Below are 19,183 nucleotides of genomic sequence, written 5' to 3' on the forward strand. Positions count from 1 at the left end.
GGGGAGCTAGTCCTCTAGAAGGCCTCCCTCTTCTAAATTCTGCTTGGGCAGAGAAGCCCATGAAAGAGCTCCTCTCTGATCCTTTCCATATACCCTTGCAACTCCAAGAGTAGACAGCACTGCTCAGTGAGTCCTGCGAGAGAGAGATGCTGTGTGGGGAGCAGAGAACTGGTTCCTTCCCCTGCAGTGCTTGGATCTGCTTTAAGTCACATTGTCCCCGGGCAGCTGAATTGCAGCAAATGGCTGAACACAATAAGAAATCAGGGTTTGGCCATTTCTTCTCCAGGCAGAACTCTTCCATGGGCCATTCTTATATCTGAGCCCCCTTTTGGGCTCGCAAAGACTTTCTTGGAGCTGTAACCTTGCCTGTCCTCCTATCCAGGCCTTCCCCCTGCCTCTCCTTCTACTGGAGTTACTAGGCCTGCATCATAATCTCCATGATTTCTTGATCTACTTCTCTTCCCCTCTCCTTTACTTGTCACAGGCATTACCCCCAAAGCGCCTCCCATAGTTTCAACTCTGTAATGGCATCTACTTCCCAGAGGACCCAAATCAATTCCTGTGATGAATTCAAAGTCCCCAAACCAAAAGAAGTATCTGCTAGTAGGTAAGTCCAAGCCACTTCGTAAGTATTTATGTTCCAACAACCGATGAACTGTTTGAAAAAAAAAAAAAATTCACATTAAAAAAAGTTTCCATGATTAGTTACATAAATAATGACATAATTATAATTTATAATTTATATTATTTTCTAATTACATAAGTAAATAGCATAATTAAAATATTGCTCCATAATTAGTAATCACAACTGTGTGCTAATGAGATGTGTGCACCATTGGGTGGCGTACAACTTCTCAAATCTTGAAAAAAGATGGGGCACTGACTTCTCCATTCTGGTTTTAACTGATGCTCACATGTTCTTGCCTTTTTTTTTTTTTTTCCTTTTTTAATCATGCAGCTTCTGAACGATTTAATAGAGTCATTGACAGAAATGTAGCATGATCTGAGATGGAAACGGTGACTGGGTTAGTTACTCTCTCAGAGTCTGCAGATGCCAAGTATTGCTGGGCTCCCTTCACAAATGTGAGCCATCTTGTGGCATTCCTGTGGCTACTCTGTGACCCCCCCAAGACACTTCAATGCATACTATAGGGTGTTTACTGCATGTGTAATTTTTTTTTTAATTTTTAAATTTTAAATTTAATTTATTTAATTTTTAAATTTAATTTTTTTTTACATTCTTTTTGACTGCATCTGTATTATTGTTTAACATGAACCACTCTTGTTTCAGGAATGCCCATGTGAGAATTCTGTGAGGCCTTAGAAAAGATTTGCTTTTGCTTCTACTACTTGCCTGGGTGTGCTACCAATCTGACTTTACTTTAAATTCACTTTTGGATTTCATAGATATTAGGAATTCAGAATAAAATCTCCCATACAGGATCACTTGCCATTCCAGATTCTAAGGAGCAAATTTGTTCTCTTTTCAATCACCAAGAAATTTGACAGAAGAAGATAATATCTCTCTTCTTTTCTTCCCTGAGGGTAAAATCTTTTGGTCCCCAGCTTTACGTGGGAATGGATTCGATTTCCTCCTGCTTGGGGCAGTCATAGGCTTACCATTTGCCTCCACAGCCCATGTCATTCTTAGTGTGAGAGCTGGGGACTTCAGGGGTGTTCTGACACAAGCCTGCAATATGGAACCTAGACTATGTCCTATGGTTCCTGGTTTCATTTCCTTTTTTCTGACATGAATATTCTTCAATACCAGGTCAGCTCAGCAATGCATTTAAAGAATTGTGGGTTTGGTGGGTTTTTATTTGTTTGTCTGTTTTTTGTTGTTGTTTTCATTTTAGTTGTGTTTTTACCCAGTATATTCATTATTCCAGTAGGGAGGTTGATTCAGGGTATCAAATTTGCCATAGTTCTAGACCTTCCATTCACTCTTGAACTCGTTATGATCTGGCTTCTGCCTCTCCAACGCATATACACTGCTTTTGGAAAGCCCACTCAAACAATTTTTGTTACCAAGTCTAATGAACAATGTCTTTTTCACATCAACTTCTCTGATGTTGCAACATCCCCAGAAAGTTCTTATGCCCCTGCTCAGCACATTGGTCTTCCCAAGCTTCTCATGTATATGTTGTCCCTTTTAACATGCTGTCAGAAGAGCATTTTTGTTTTCATTCTATATCCAGGTAATGGGAGAAGATAATCTTATCTGCTTCTCTGACTTTAGTTATCATTTAGATAACTCCCAAATCTCAATCCTTGAAAACCCAGACATATAATTGCCCCTACACATGACCTCCTCTAGAAAACTGGTCCCCTTTTCTGTTCAGGGGGAAAATTTAGAAGTTACAAAAAAGCTATTAAGAACACTCATGCCTCACTACTCTCCTGAAAGGAAGCTTTGTAATTTGAGAAGAATAAGTGGCAATTATATCACACTGACATGATAAGGGCTTTTATGGGAAACTGTCCTTCTGGGTTCAGTATTAAAATGATATTCTAATTCTCATAGAGCAAAGGAATTACAACCTAGAATAAATAACACCCCCTTCCACTTTCATCCCTGCTCACATGATACCTATCTTGTCTTCCCCAAAGTCTCTACTTGACCACATGGATGTTTAAGGTTCATTTGAATTTGAGAAGTACGCAAGATGCAATCCTAGATTGGAGAGGTAAGGTGTTTAGAGGGAATATTGGCTGTTCTGGAAGACTGGGGGAGAGGGGAAAGAATTAAGGAAGAAGGCAGGACTTCAAGGAATGACAGGCGAGTATTTGCCTGGGAAGAATGGGAGGGTGCATGTGGGTGTGGGAGCCATTGCAATCCTGGACAGGATCTCAGTTGTCTGAAAGGAGAAGTCTCTTCCTCTTACATAGAACATGGATTCCCAGCACTGGGGCTTGGGCAGGATGTCCAGTTTTCCATTTCTCCTTTCCTTCTGTTGAAACTGTGGAGTTCAACACTGGTGTCTGGAGGGAAATTGTCTCTTCTCACTCGTCGTGTGCAAATATTAGAGAAAACTTCACCCATCACATCACTCCTCTGGGATATAATCACCCTCTTCTTCCTTATTTCACCCTTTTTAATATTTTATTTATTTATTTAATTTCTTGTTAAGGATTTATTTATTTATTTTAGAGAGAGAGAGTGCGTGCATGGAGTGGGGGAGAGAGACAGGGGAGAGAGAATCCCAAGCAGACTCGGGACTGAGCACAGCTCATTTCATGACCCTGAGTTCATGACCTGAGCTGAAATCCAGAGTCCGACACTTAACCAACTGAGCCACCCAGGCATCCCTTATAATACTATAATTTGAAAGTGGGAACTGGCTTTTGTTTCGTAATTTTCATTGACTAGATTCTAGTGTGTGGAAGGTTTTCTCAGAAGCCAAGAAGTTTTGAATATACACCTTTTTAAGAAAAACCACACACAAAATAAGAATATTAGAAGAATTTATAATCATTTTACTGAAAGATTTCTGAAAGCTTAGCTGGGCTAACTAAGAACACTTAATCTTCCAGGTCTGATGGCTTCCTCCATGTGTGAGTTTTTGAGGTTGTACCTGTTAAGAATAAAAATTTTAAGGATGCCTGGGTGGCTCAGTCAGTTAAGTGTCTGTCTTCAGCTCAGGTCATGATCCCAGGGTCCTGGGATCAAGTCCCACATCAGGCTCTCTGCTCAGTGGGAAGCCAGCTTCTCCCTCTGCCTACTGCTCCCCTGCTTGTGCTCTCTCTCTTGCTCTTTCTCTCTCTCCAACAAATAAATATAATCTTAAAGAAAAGAATAAAAATTTTATTTTGTCTTAGGTATTATGAGGTCATCCATCACACATTTCATAGAACCACTTTGTGCTTATGCCTTAAACCCTCCTCATTTTCCTACCTGACTCAATTTCTGCAAGAAACATCCCCATGCAATCTGCTTTGCTTACTATTTTCCACGGGTAGAGGAAGATAGCAAGAACTCTTTTTAGCACGTCTGGTGAGAAATGCCCCAGGCATTGAGCCATAGCAAAGTTCCACAGGACTTTGGGGGACACTTAGAAAAGAGGTTATAAGACCCCAGAAAATCACAGGAGAGGGAGATATCTGAGTTCTTGGCCCGCCTCCTCCTCTCTCTTACTACACCCTGCCTCCTACTGTCTACTTGGTTAATCCAGGAAAAGGGCACTTCACCTATGAGGTAGTTTTTTAAGGACATGACATTATTGAAATGATGTCAGTAGAGATTTATTTGAAATTATAATACTATTCAGAACATATAGAGTATGTCAAATACCAGCTTGTCCAAAATGTATAAAACGGACTTAGAATTTTTTTTTTTTCCTACAGAAGCTTAGTGCTTTCGTGAAGTCATGAATATTTAGTTTCAATGTGGGAAATTCACACCATTACATGGAAAATAGATTCCTCTTAGGAGATCCTTGCCCAAATATTCAAAGGACTTTCAGGCTTTGGAGGTGAAAGAGATACAGGGTTTTTTTTTTTTCCGCCATTGACATGGTGTACACTTGCCTGGTTATCTTTTTCTTTCAATCCTACACAGCAAGAGGCATTTCGGCTGTCAAGGAGTGATACTCTATCAGGTCAGCTTTCACACATGTGCACACAAAAAATGTTAGAGATGTAGTGTGACAGCATCAACCAATGACGTCTTCTTGGGCCTTCTTTCTTTCTCCCTTCTTATTATTATTTTTTTTTTTCCTTAAGAACGATGGTAACATTCTTCTGTGCAATCAAAGGTGACCTCATCCTTATATGCACTTGATGTGTTTCAGCCAAGAAGGATGGCTAGAGATATTATGATGTCTACTAAAAAGCACTGGAATGGGAGCCAAGAATTTTGATTTATTTCTTGTCGCTGTATCTGTGGACCAAATAAATTTAAGCAAATCCTCTGTGTCTCTGTGTCTGTGTTTCTACAGTAATAACAGGAGGGAAGCAGCACCCATTCTCATTTCACCTTTGAAAAATTGGGCTGGAGATGTACTCAGTGTATGGGTGTGTATGTGTGTGAGTGCATGTGTGTGTGATGATGTGTTTTGTGGGGAGTTCAAGAAAGTCAGGGTGGTGCCAAAACCTATGTCATTATGTGATCACTTATATGATTTTTATTTTTGCTGTAGTGTAGTTTATAAAAGTGACATGACCTGCAGTTTTCTGAACATCATCTGGGTTAGTGAGCCTTCACTTACCTTAAAAGTTCATGTTTGAAAGTTTCAGAACAACTAGACGATTAAACTTTATTCGTTGCCATGACATGTTGTTGATTCTTTTTTTTTTTTAAGGTTATTTATTTAAGAGAAGAGAGAGTGAGAGAGAGCATGAGAGGGGTCAGAGAGGAGAAGAGGTCAGAGGGAGAAGCAGACTCCACATGGAGCTGGGAGCTTGATGTGGGACTCGATCTTGGGACTCCAGGGATCACGACCTGAGCCAAAGGCAATGTCCTAACCAACTGAGCCACTCAGATGCCGCCATGTTGTTGATTCTTAGGTCCCTTTACATTTTTGTAATTTTTTAAAAAATTATTTATTTATTTGACAGACAGAGATCATAAGCAGGCAGAGAGGCAGGTAGAGAGAGAGAGGAAGGGAAGTAGGCTTCCCGATGAGCAGAGAGCCTGATGTGGGGCTCGATCCCAGGACCCTGGGATCATGACCTGAGCCAAAGGCAGAGGCTTAACCCACTGAGCCACCCAGGTGCCCCACATTTTTGTAATTTAATTGTAGAATTTTATGGTAATCTTACTTGAATGTCCTTGACTGCCATTATTTTATATGGAAAGAGACAGAGGACGGAGGTTTTTTTTTTTTTTTTTTTTTTAATAACATATGATGTATTATTTGTTTCAGGGGTACAGGTCTGTGATTCATCAGTCTTACACAATTCACAGCTCTCATCATAGCATGTACCCTCCCCAATGCTCATTACCCAACCACCTGATCCCTCCCACCCTCCTGCCCTCCAGCAACCCTCAGTTTGTTTCCTGAGATTAAGAGTCTCTTATGCCTTGGGAGACAGAGAGTTCTTCAGTTCTGTGATTTTAAATAAGAAGTGCCAGAGCTGGGACTGAGAAACACCTCCTGTCTTGAGGAAATCTTATTTCCAGGTTGCTTCTCTGCTCAGGAACTGTTCACTTTATCCTCATTCGATATGGTCAATGACTTGTCCCTCAGTCATCGAGGAATTTTGTCCAGTCTCTCCCTAACTTCCCATTCTACAGACTGGGCTTTCCTACTTTTTTAGGCTCAGGCATAATAGATATCTGATTCTTCTGTTTTCTCTCAGATTCCCCCACAGAATCTGTGGGTGCCTGAGGTGGGCTACTGAGAGCTGCCATTTTTAATGTCAAAAGCAAAATTTATTTAGATGTAATTTCCATCTAAAATAAGAGAAGTGACTTAAGTTGGTAGAGGGTGATGGTCACCATCGGAGTCCAGAGGGTAACAGGGGTCCTACCACAAATAACAGAATGTATCCAAACACTGATCATGGGTCAGAACAGAGATCCTCAAAGAAAATCCATGATCCAAATTTTGGGAGTAACCATGGAAATCATCATCAAATCTTGGTTCTTTAAGAGCATAATATGTATGAAATTTGGGTTGATGACATTTCTTTAATTACTAGTTTTAATAATAATATAAGAATTCTAAATATGTGGATATCAGTGTGGTAGGGCTCCATAACAAAGTGCCATATCACAGCAGCTTAACCCACAGAAATTTCTTGTCTTACACTTCTGCAGGCTAGAAGTTCAACATCAAGATGTCAAGGAATTAGTTCCTAGTGAGTCTGTAAGGTAAGTATTTGCTCAAGTGCTCTTGTAGAATACTGTTTTCTCTGTGTTTCCTCACATCACCTTCTCTTCATGCATGTCTATCTCTGATAAAAATTCCCCTTTTTATAAGAATATGAGTCATTTTGGATTATGGCCAACCCTAGTGACCTCATTTTAATGTTACTACCTTTATAAATACTCTATCTACAACTAAGTCTACATTCTGAGGTGCAGGGGGTTAGGACCCCAACCTGTCTCCTGTAGGTAAACACAATTCAACACTCGGCAATGTGTTTTTTGTTGCTTCCTCTCTTCAGAGTGTAAAATACAACAGGTCTCCCGTACTCTGAGGGACTAATGATAAAAAGTGATATCCTGGAGGGAGTATGAAGTTCCCTCCAAAGGAAAGGAGGAAAGGGGAGAGGAAAGGGAGAAGAGGAGGGCTACTTGGAATTATTGTATTGTTGAGTTTCTCCCTGAATTGGGCCATTTTCTCCAAAGCATCAGAGAATCAGAGGGGGGTTTGGAGAGTCTGACATCTCTGGAATGTAGTGCTGCCCCGGTTTAACATCTGTCCTCCAGAGAGGGCCTTTTGGTTTGGGTGCTATGCACAGTACCCCTGCCTCCATCTGAGAAGGGATTCAGCCCTCACCAGTGATGAGAGATCAGAGACAGGACTTTGCCTACATTGTGTGTTGGTGCCCAATGCATCCAAAGCAGCAGGCTCTCCCCTTGTTTAAGTGGGGGAGGAGGCACAATGATGGGGATAATGCAAAGATCACTCTCCCCCTTGCTCCAGGAAGTGGAAGTTCTATCTGCGTGTTAACACTCTGGTCCCAAAGGCATTGCACTCTCACTCCCACTCACAACTCAAGGATCACAACTAATCATACATCCCCACCCAATACCAGAAGGACCAAGAACTCAATAAAACACTTACCACTTCCCTTAGGGAGCCAGCCAGCTTCACATCATTTAGGGACTAGAGCTCAAAGTCCATGCTCTGGTCTTATTTCTCAGAATTCCTCACTGGCAATATCTGAAATGGGTGTTGGAGAATATACTTTCCTTGGTGCTAAAGTCCTTTTCCAGAATGCTCCTGCCCATAGAATGGGTGAAGATCATAAGTATTTTATGTCTTATTATTTTTCCCATATTATCTGTTTATCCTTGCACCCACATTATACTGTTCTAGTTATTATTTCTTCATAGGAATAGATCTTGTTACCTGGTAGGGAAAATACCCTAACTTGTTCTTTTGATTTCTACAAAATCTATCTGTTGGGATACCAATTTTCTTGTCCTCTGTCTGATGTCCTCCTTAACTCACCCAGTAGAGATTTAAACTTAATGAGATATTTTTTATTAATAGACTTTTCTTTCATTTCTTTTCAAATATGTTTAATTTTTAACACAGTCTTTCTCAGGTTTTGACCCTATCTTAATTTTCTTTTCCTTATTTTAAACATAATTGTTTAGAATTTATGGTTGATCATTCTATTATCTGAACTTCTTTTTTTAATATTTTATTTATTAATTGACAGAGAGAGACACAATGAGAGAGGGAACACAAGCAGGGGTAGTGGGAGAGGGAGAAGCAGGCTTCCCGCTGAGGGGAGCCCAATGCGGGGTTTGATCCCAGGACCCTGGGATCATGACCTGAGCTGAAGGCAGACACTTAATGACTGAGCCACCCAGGCTCCCCTATTATCTGTACTTCTTGAGGGGTGGGGCATCTGTATTTCTTGGACCTGTTACAATCTGGGGTGGATTTACATGCTAATTTCTCAATTTAAGGTTTCCAGGACCTTGTAAATCACATAAATACAAAACCCAAACTCAAGTGGAAGTAGTAGTAGGGTTGTACATTCACAGAATAATTTTTTTATTTCCAGGCCAAGTCTAGACCATGACAAACTGTATGTATCCTTACCATATTGGATGAGAGATTTGCCTTTTTACTCTATCTTTATGCTAAATTCCTCACCTGGTCTTCTTCACTTCATGGCCATTGACATACACACTGCGTGGTTACATAGACAAGAAAATGCCATTATGATTGTTAAGTCATCAGTAATTGCTTATTATTCAGATTGCCAGTTTCTCTATTTTTAGATTCATTGGATTCTTCCTTTCTTTCTTGTAATGTCACCTATATATTATATTTAAAATGATATGCCATATTTTATTTCATGTGCTTAGACATACAGTCACGTGGCAAAGAGTTAACCTTTAAAATTCATAACTACTAGATCAAAGTATGTGTACTGCTTTAAGGAATAAACCTCAGATATTCTAAAAGGTAGAACTGGTGTTTCTGGGAATCTGACCTTCTCTTTACCCAATCTCAGATGAAATACTCAAGAGTGTGTTTGCTGTTGTTTTGACCAGACTTTGTACTTGGAGACAAGACATAGTTAATACAGAAAGTATACCCAAGTGGTGGAGAAAAGTCAGGATAATATAAAGATTTACAAAGCTCACCAAAGGGAGTTTCTTCTGCCTACAGCAGAGGTATTGTCCACACTCATATGTGCCTGTGGGGAATGTCTGGGGATCCCTGGGGAGCTGTGCTTTTCAGGAAATATGTTGTTTCTTTTTTTATAAAACTGCCTATTTCTGACATTAAAAAAACTTGATTGTTGACCATTTCCCATTGCTTACATCGGTAATAACTCTACACTCTTTGAGCTATCAATTTTATGTTTAGGCAGTAAAGTGATCATCATAGGCATGAATGACAAAAGAAATCATCACCATCATCATTTAATTAATTGACTCATTAAATTAAAAGGCCAAACTGGGTTTTGTTAAACACATCACGATACAAGTAGAGGATGGAATTGGTAGCTGTGGCTGGGCATGCCGGGTCTGGTGGTAACATTACAAGATCAGACGATATATAATAACATTATTCTTATTATCACCATCATCATCAACATCCCGATGAACATTACAAGATCAGACAATGTATAATACCATTATTCTTATTATCACCATCATCATCATCATCACCATCCCGATGAAGTCCAAAAGAAGGACTTCACTGATGTACTTTTGTCCTCATTAAAAGCCATCTCCTTGTTCTCTCTTCCCCATCCCTTCTTACCCTGTATTTGAATGTCTGATGACTCTTCCGAGATCAACAAATCTTATCGAGACAAATGAACATACACAGGACAAGAGAACTGCTCAAGGAAGGAGCCAGCCATGGTGTCTGCAGTATTAGTCAGCCATTGTTCCCTCACCTACACATTGTACGTCACACAAGGCCCTCCTCTCCTATTGCCTTCCACAGCATCACAACACAGGCTCCAGAACGCCCTGAGTGTCAGAATGACAACATTCAACACCATGATCTGGTTGCTGGAAATATCACCTCTTACTTGAAATGGCAGCCAACAGTTTTTTGTTGTTGTTATTGTTGTTGTTGTTGTTTTCTTTCCAACCCAAATTCATTACGTATGGCCTTTAAGGCCAATTTAAAAAGCAAAGCAAACATTCCAAGCAAACGTCTGTCCTTGTTCCATGTTCTCTTTTCTTCTGTGGTGCGTGCTACTCAGATCTTACTTAATGATGTTTGAGTATCTAATGCATTTTCTTTTTCTCTTTTTCTTCTTTCTTCATTATACTTTTTTCTAACGCTGAACTTCTCGTTCCTCCACAGTGTTGATCTTCTGCTGCCCTGGGACCTGTGGGTCTGACGCCTCCTGTTCCCGGGACTGTTGGAAGGAGTCAGTTATTATGAAGCTCTTCAAAATGTAAAGTGGAAAGAAACAGGTTTAGAATAATTAAAAACTCATTCTCGATTTCCTGCCTCCTCCCATTTGTATCCTTTCAGTTTTGAGGATTTCCTCATGCTCCTCCAGGTCCTTATATTTACCCAACTTAAAATGGGAGTGGAAGCATTCTTGAGTTCCCAATCTCCTTTCCTCTGGCACTAGGCTCCTGTCTGTCTTTTCATGCATTTTTCATCTTCCATTAATATTTATCGAGCATCACAATAAGGTGGGTACTGTATAGCAGGGAAAACCATACGAAACCACTTCAGCCGCTGACGATGCAGAAAACATCTCCTCAGTTGCTCTTGACTTCCGTAATACCTTCTCTCTCTGCCTACTTAGAATCCACTTCCAACAGTCATTAAGCCTTAAGAGAAGCTTTATTATCTTGCCTGGAGCTTTCTGCTCTCCTTTGGATTATTATTCATCATTAAACATTATCAGTTTATTCCTTGTTGCCATGAACAACATTTAGGGGTTAAAAATCGAAATACAAAACCCGAAAAGGATCTACCTGTGGCTGTTACAAATAATCACTCTGTTTCACAACCTTGGCCCAGGGAAGAGGTTGTTAGTTTGTGAGGGATTCCTTTTTATTCTGGCCCCTGAAGTAGCCTTATATTGCTTTTTAATCAGAATATTCTTCCAGCATATCCCTGTCTTCCTCAGGAAAGACCACCAGTTTTTATCACTGAAAGCATAGTCCTCTGACCAAAGAAGACAGGAGGCAGGGTGTTGCCTTGGCCTCTGGGATTCAAGGACATCTTCACATTTTCAAGCATCCTTTGCCACCTTTCTATAGGGAGAGAGCTCTGTTAGATGGTGTCTCACTGCATTCACAGCACAGCTACTGGGTGAAGGCAGAGCCCTACGGGTCTTCCTAGCTAAGCTTTACTGGAGATTCATGGGATGAGTAAGAAAGAAACGAAGGAGAAATTTGGCCCTGTCTATCCTAAGAAGTATTGTTCTCGCTTTCCTGAGTGGTCAGTGTAAGTCTCTAGGCCAGATGCCATTTTCAGGAGGCCTCATTAAACTGTCAGGAAAATTCCCAAGAGGAATAACCAGCATCTCAGTAAACCACATCTTGTAGTAGTTTTGTTTATTTATTTTCCTACTGTTGAAGATGCAGATGAATCCATATTTGGAAATTTGTCACATTTCCACACCCCCCAGCTAAATGATAATTATGTTATATTTATGAGCAGTATGAAGGACAATGTTTTGAGTTCAACATTGGTGCTCTCCTTTTGTAAATGTCGTCTGTGGCCTGATTTGAACAATTTGATATTTCACTATCAGGGGAGGAGATAATTAAAAGAAAACTTCATTATTCAGTTTTATTAAAGGTATGTGAGTAGAGATTCTGGCTTTTAATTTTTTTTAAAGTTTGTGTTTTATTTTGGTATAAGAAGGAAAAGAGAATGAATAAACAGGAATTTAGATAAATTATGGTGAAGGAATATGAAAGGGAATTTGTTTCAATGATGTTAAAGCTACATATGGAAGTTAAGTGTAGGGGAAGTGAGCAGTATGGGCATATTTAAATTGGATTGAGCTTTTTGGAGACACTTACCACTTTTCTAGAAGATCCCTGAGAAGATTCTGGGAAGTAGTAGAAAAAATTTCTCCAGAAGTCAAAATTTCTTCCAAATGACTCTGAAAAGCTAGTGGTTCTCTGACATGATTTATTTTAATTTTAATTTTAATTTTTTTAAGATTTAGGTTATGTTACAGCTAATTATAAAACGGACCATGTTAGAGCCGCAAATTGAAATCATTTAAGTGGACAGGAGAGACAAAGAGAAAGGTGAGAGATGACGGCAAATGATTGGTTTAATTTTTGCCCCCACTTTTTAACAAGTTGAGGTTTTGTTTATATGTGCCCTTGATTTCTCTGGAGAATAAATTAGAAACATATGGGGAAATTAATCTAAAGAAGCAACACAAACCAATACTGTGAGCAGAAATTGTGGCTTGGTGAACACAGAAAAGAAATAAGGGAGTCTGGGACTCAGTACATCTCAAACAGAACATTAATCTAGACTCTGTTTTAATGATATTAGGTAAATTATCACAAAGACAAATTGCATACTGTATCTGGAAAACATTTGGACTCATCACATAGTTCCTTATTTATGGTTTTAACGTAGTTATGATGAATTAGGACTTTAGATAACATAATTAAATCTGGCTTCATATTCTTTAAAGTTCTTCTGTTGGCCTCAGTGAAATTACAGAAGCAATACTAGTAGAAAAGACTCAGTAGAAAGTAGAGTTAAAGTAGAAATGCGTGGATACAGTTAATTAACTTTCTACTGTGCATATATTTCTCATGGACCAGTTGACTATTTTTTGAAGTTGATACACACATACCTATACACATACATAGATATACACATACACACATATATACACATACATGTATATATACACATACACACACATATACATTTTCACAAAAGCTTTAATTAAGCTCTAAGCCATGGAATCCATTTTATGAGCCTTTTAAATAATAATCGGGGAGTAGAAAGCTGGGAAATAAGCAAGTTTTTATATGATTAGTTTTTGTTTGTTTGTTTTAAGATTATTTATTTATTTATTTGATAGACAGAGATCACAAGTAGGCAGAGAGGCAGGGAGAGAGAGAGAGGGAAGTAGGCTCCCTGCTGAGCAGAGAGCCTGATGTGGGGCTCAATTCCAGGACCCTGGGATCATGACCTGAGCCGAAGGCAGAGGCTTAACCCACTGAGTCACCCAGGCGCCCCTATACCATTAGTTTTGAGATTTTTAGGTCCAATTTCTTCAAATTCAGGATCCTGCGTTTCCAACATGCTACTGAGTTGTGATCACTGGATGGAATTTATATGAGCCACTCAACCTAACTTCTTAGTTCCCCTGGAACAGTGTCATGGATATCCCCACCCCCGCCGAACTTGTTCCAGCCTCCACTCCAACTATCCTGTCTGTTGTGTGCTCAGGCACTTTGCCAAGCCCTGCTACAAATGTTCTCATTTCATTTCCACCAGAGTTTGATGAGAGACATAAAGGTACTATTCCAATTTTATAGATGGGCAAGTGGAGGTTTACGATGGTTGAGTAACGTATTGGAAATCACACAGCTAGAAAAGTTGAAAGTAGCTCTTTATCCATGTTGGCTAATTACAGAGCTCTCATTCTGAACCTCCAGCCCTTTGCAATGCATTTACTTTGTGACTAATATGGGCCTGGGAGGGCAGCCTGGTGCTTTGGAGCAGAACAAACATAAAGGGCCGTCCTGGGAATTGAACCCATGACTTTTGCATGATTATTAGCCCAGGGTAAATGAAGTAACCCAATAGTAGAAGCATATTATCCAGATTCCTCTCATATGATTTTTTTTTTTTAAGTACAGGCTATGAAAATCAAGTAGGGAAATATACTAAGACACACAAATTAGACCATTTTGATACCTTTTCTAGGTCATTCTAAAGACTCCAATTTGGTATGTGCATATACTTGTGTTTGTACACATGTGGCTATCAATGTGAATACTTGCAAAGACAACAGGAGCTATGGAATGTGGACCTCATCATCATTGTACATTGAGGCATGTCCATCAATTTATGTTCCTGTATAATTAAAAAATGTGGGTGTGTGGTGCGTCTATGTATGCATGCAACAGCCAAGGCATTGTTGGTCTTGTATTTCTCTTCTGGACTTTCCACTTGGGACTCTAATGATACAAACATTGAATATTTTTGAAGTGAGAAATTCACTTCTTACACATTAAAGTAAAACACAGTGAATCTTTCATTTCACAACCAAATATGGGAGAATTTGAAATTCCGGTCTTCTTTCTTCTTGAGCAACTGTAAGTGTTTTCTTCATAAAACTTATAAAACATCCTTTGCAGAATAAAAATATATATGGTATCATTTGGTTCAGTTAGGCACAATGGTTTTATTTGTGTTTCAATCAAATCAAAACAAGGACACAAGATGGTGTTAGAAACAGCTGAGGCTGGGCTTTGGAGGTTTGGGGGGTTTGTGGGTTCTCAAAACGAGTACCACCAGAGTCTTCCTGGATCTGTAATTTTCAGATGAGGATTCTCCTCACATCAGGCTAACCAAAATGGAAGACAATCCTATGTCAAGGAGAGAAGGGTAAGAGCCATTGTGACTATTCCTCTGTGATCTCCCCTGAAAAGGAATTGCTTTCTCATCGCCAAGAATTTCTGAATCCAAGTTAGAAAGGAAAAAAAAAAAAAAAAAATTAAAAAAACGCTTGCCATGTTCTTAGTACCATTTGCCTTGACAGGAAAAACAACAGCATCTTGCCTCCTCAGCTTATTCCTCATCAGTGAACTCTTCCCCAAACAAGACACTCCACATCAGCCATTTGGGATCGCTTCCATCAGTGTTGTAATGAGCTCTTCTGTGCAGTTTGTACTCACTGCAAAGTGTACGGAAGCCAAGAGCAAGGAGTTGGTAATCTGGGCACCCACAGTTGTGATGAGGCATCTTCAGTGTAATCGTCCAAATCAAATATTTGGCTGTGCTACTTCAGATGCGATATCTCATATTGTCACTGTGGAACTGGCAGGGGAGAGGAGCCCGCGCTGGAGGAGCTGCGCCCGAGGGAGACGGGGGCGGGGAGGAAGAGGGCTCGCTGCTGCCACCGCCTTCCTGCCTATCTGTCGCCCTTTGTTCCTCTCGGGCTCCATCTAAAGCTGCTGCGCTGCTTGGACAAGGGCCAAATCCACATCAAGCTAACGAGGAATGAGGTCGAATTTTCCTTCAAGCAGCAAAGACTTTAAAGTCATAGCCCTCCTACTCCTAGTATGTTCCCATTGGATGACATTATCCACTTCTGTGCTGTTATCCACCATGGGGACACGGTGACATGCTTTTGAGAAGCACCTTTCAGTCAACATTGCAATGTTCACATATGTGATTTCATTTGGTTCGGAAGACCCCTCGAGAAGATGCACGTAAGGGTGTAGGTGGCCTCTGTGGGGAGGAGACGCGAAGGCCTATGGAGCTCAACAAGGAACTGGGAAGACAGTCTCAGAGTCTGGGTCCGCTTCCCCCGTCCGCCATGCTGCTTCTCCATCTGCAGGGATGGCTTATGGAGAATAATGAGCCGATGCTTCGTGAAATATCCACCCTCACCTCCCAAATGTGCCACCCTCTGTCACAAATGTTTAAAACCCGAAGGCGTCTGTGGATTCCTTCAGAATTTGTGGCAACATAATATTTTTATTTGTACATGTTTTCTTTTCTGGTTGGGAAGGAACACTGATGATGTAAGCCTAGTTTTTAATTATCATTCCTGAGCCCTTCCGTGATTCTGACTGTGTCCAACTTGACTTGGGACTGGGCTGATGGATTTGGTTTCCAGGTCCCCTTTGCTCTCACCTCTGTCCCTTGGTGCTCAATCCTTCTGCCCTGGGCTCTGCTTTGTTTGTTCTCATGGGCCTAACAGCTCATCCAGAAACCTAGACCTCCTCCTAAACTTTAGCCTAGTGACTCATGTTTTTCAGTCCACTGATGATGCACTTTCCTGTGTGTCCTGCTTACCTGCAGTTGAGAATATCACCTGTCCTTTGACTTTCCATTGCTGGGTGTCACCCCTGGGACCTACTGCTGCTCATTCTAGACCTCCTGATGCAAGATTTGCATTTTCCTGCTTATTTCTTATCAAATGTTTCTGACATGTTTTTCTGCCTGCTGGTGCCCAGAAATTCACCAGGCCTACTCCTAGATTTTGTCTATCTAAAAATACATTGTTAATTTTTAGAGCCTGCTGTCTTTCAAGACTCCTTCATCTTAATGTAGCTACTCATATAGGCCAAGTCCACACATTGCTCAGGATATAATGAAGAAAATAGATTCAGGTTACAATACATCTTGAAAAAAGATTGGGTTGTTTTAGATATGATAAAGTAGGAGAAAGTAAGACATTGTAGATCCTTAAGCAGATAAATGGACTGCTGTAAAAAGTGTTTCAAAAAGAATAATGTAGCCGTAATATGAAGAATAGATTGGAGAATAGACCAATATAGTAGAGAATGAGATAAAGTTCGTTTTTTTAAAGATTTTATTTATTTATTTGACAGAGAGAAATCACAAGTAGTCAGAGAGGCAGGCAGAGAGAGAGAGGAGGAAGCAGGCTCCCTGCTGAGCAGAGAGCCCGATGCGGGACTCGATCCCAGGACCCTGAGATCATGACCTGAGCCAAAGGCAGCGGCTTCTTAACCCACTGAGCCACCCAGGCACCCCGAGATAAAGTTTTTAACCAGAGGGAAGAAAAGAGCAGATGGGATGGAGAAAGAAAGGAAATAGAGAGATATTTTCAAAAATGGAGTAAAAACTCTTCATTGATTTTTTTTCCTTTATCATACATTCATTTAATGATTCAATACACATTTAGTTAGCATGTTTGTTATGGATTAATATACACCTCTCAAAATCCATGTGTTGAAGCCCTAACCCCTAGTACCTCTGAATGTGACCTTATTTGGATAGGGTCCTCCTGAATGTTATCAGTTAAGATGAGGTCATACTGAATAAGGTGAACCCCTAATTCAATATGATTGGTGCCCTTATAAAAAAAGAGGAACTTTAGACACAAACAGACACATGCAGTGTGAAGATGATTTGGCAAGGCACGGGAGAAAGATGGCCATCTGCAATCCAGGGAGAAAAGCCTGAGACAGACCCTTCCCTCACAGCACTCAGAAGAAACTAACCTTCACCTTGACCTCAGACTTCCAGCCTCCAAAACTCTGCAACAATACACTTCCATTGCTTAAGCCATCCAGGCTGTGGCATTTTGTCATGGTAGCCCTAGCAAATCAATAGCAGATTGAAGGTCACACTTCAAGATACTGAGGACACAGTGGGGGCTGGGGGAAGAGTATGTCTCCTGTTTTGGAAAAAACAAAAACAAAAACAAAAACAAAACTTGAGTGATTATAAAGGCGAATCAGAACGTACTCCGATGAGTGACATTGCAGAGAGAGGAAGCAATATTGTCTGAGGATGTGAAAGAAATTCCACTAAAGGAGAGATATGGGTCTGGGTTTTAAAAATGGCAGACATTGGTAAGAGGTGGACTAGAGACAGCAAGGACATGAGGAGGGTGGAGGGTCTGAGTGGCAGAAGAGAGTAAAGAGGTGAGAATGGATAAGTAGGCCAAAAAATGGACAGTTTGGCTAAGGGGTTCAGATTTTTATCTGATAACTAATTAGAAATCATCCACATTTTGACATCAGATCTGTGATGTGAGTGATTCTGATTTTTGGGGAGGCTAACTTTAACAGGAATGGAATAGATGGGAGGAGTGGGAAGAGCCTAGAAGCAGGGGGCTCAGACAGGAGGCTCCCTAGGTGTCCAGGTGAGGAAGAAGGCAGTGTCAGAAATGGATTGAGAGAAAGGGCAGGAATCCAGGCCCATCTGTGAAAAGAATTAGCTGGAGTTAGAACTATAGGTTATAGATGGTGAGGGATGAGTTGAAGACAATTTTAAATTGCCTGAAGTTCTAGGATTTAGCACAGTACCTGGAAAATAGGAGAGACTCCACTTATGCTAGCTGGTTATGTGGTTTCTGGTCTCCCCAGGTGGACACTGAGCTATAAATACAAGAGATCAGATTTGTATGGAGGACGATTTGGAAGTCATGAGTGTGATTTGCGCCTTTACTCATTCAAAACATATATGAGTGTCTGCTCTCTGCTGGAAATCGACAATGGGTAGGGCTTTTCTTTGAAAACAAAATAGATTATCAAGAATATTTTGAGAATCAGTAAAAAGCACATATTGCAATGCTAAGAATATTCTGACTTGTAGTTGACTCACAAAAACAGGGAAACAAACAAAAAATAGAAACAGATAATTTCCATACCACATAATTTATTCTAAAGCATTGAAAAAGTTTTTTTTTTTTTAAACACAAAATTCATATAAAAAATGTCCAATTCAAATCTTGGATACTGAAACTTAACATAAATACTATATATGCCAAAAAAACCACTAAACCAAATGAAAAAGAAGAGAAACTCCAAAATAATTGTAGACTAAGCTGATTGAGGAGAGATGCAAAAAATCTTGCCCCCACATTTTCAAATGTGAGGGAATCTAACCCATCTGTCTCTTCTCTTGTCAAAATGGATGGGCTGTCGCTCTTAACTGCTGAAACCAATTTTTCCACATAGACAGGATCCTTCACTAGGCTGAACCCCAAATCACTTGACCCCCTTCTTGTCAATTTCCTTCCCATTAACACTCAAGGGTCTCCCCTTTTGTAAAAACCCCACCCCCAGCTCCCCATATCTGCATCCTTAATTTACCACCAAGTAAACATATTCCTGAAAGTGTTCACCTTTCTATGTACTCATCTTCCACTAACTACCTCTGCCCTCCTGGTCTGTCCCCACGCTTAATCCAGAGCAGTCTCTCTCCTGTGCTGCTGACACCATGAAACTGTGTTTTTCAAGGGTACCAGTGAAATGCCTTGGTTTGACACAATAGCCATTCCCATCTTTATCTTACTCAACTTTCAATAGCCTTTGTTACTATTGACCATTCTCTTATTTTGGAAAAATTTCATCCTGCATTGTTTTTCTTTA

This window comes from Mustela nivalis, assembly GCF_964662115.1.
Source record: "Mustela nivalis genome assembly, chromosome: 8".
NCBI lineage: Eukaryota > Metazoa > Chordata > Mammalia > Carnivora > Mustelidae > Mustela > Mustela nivalis.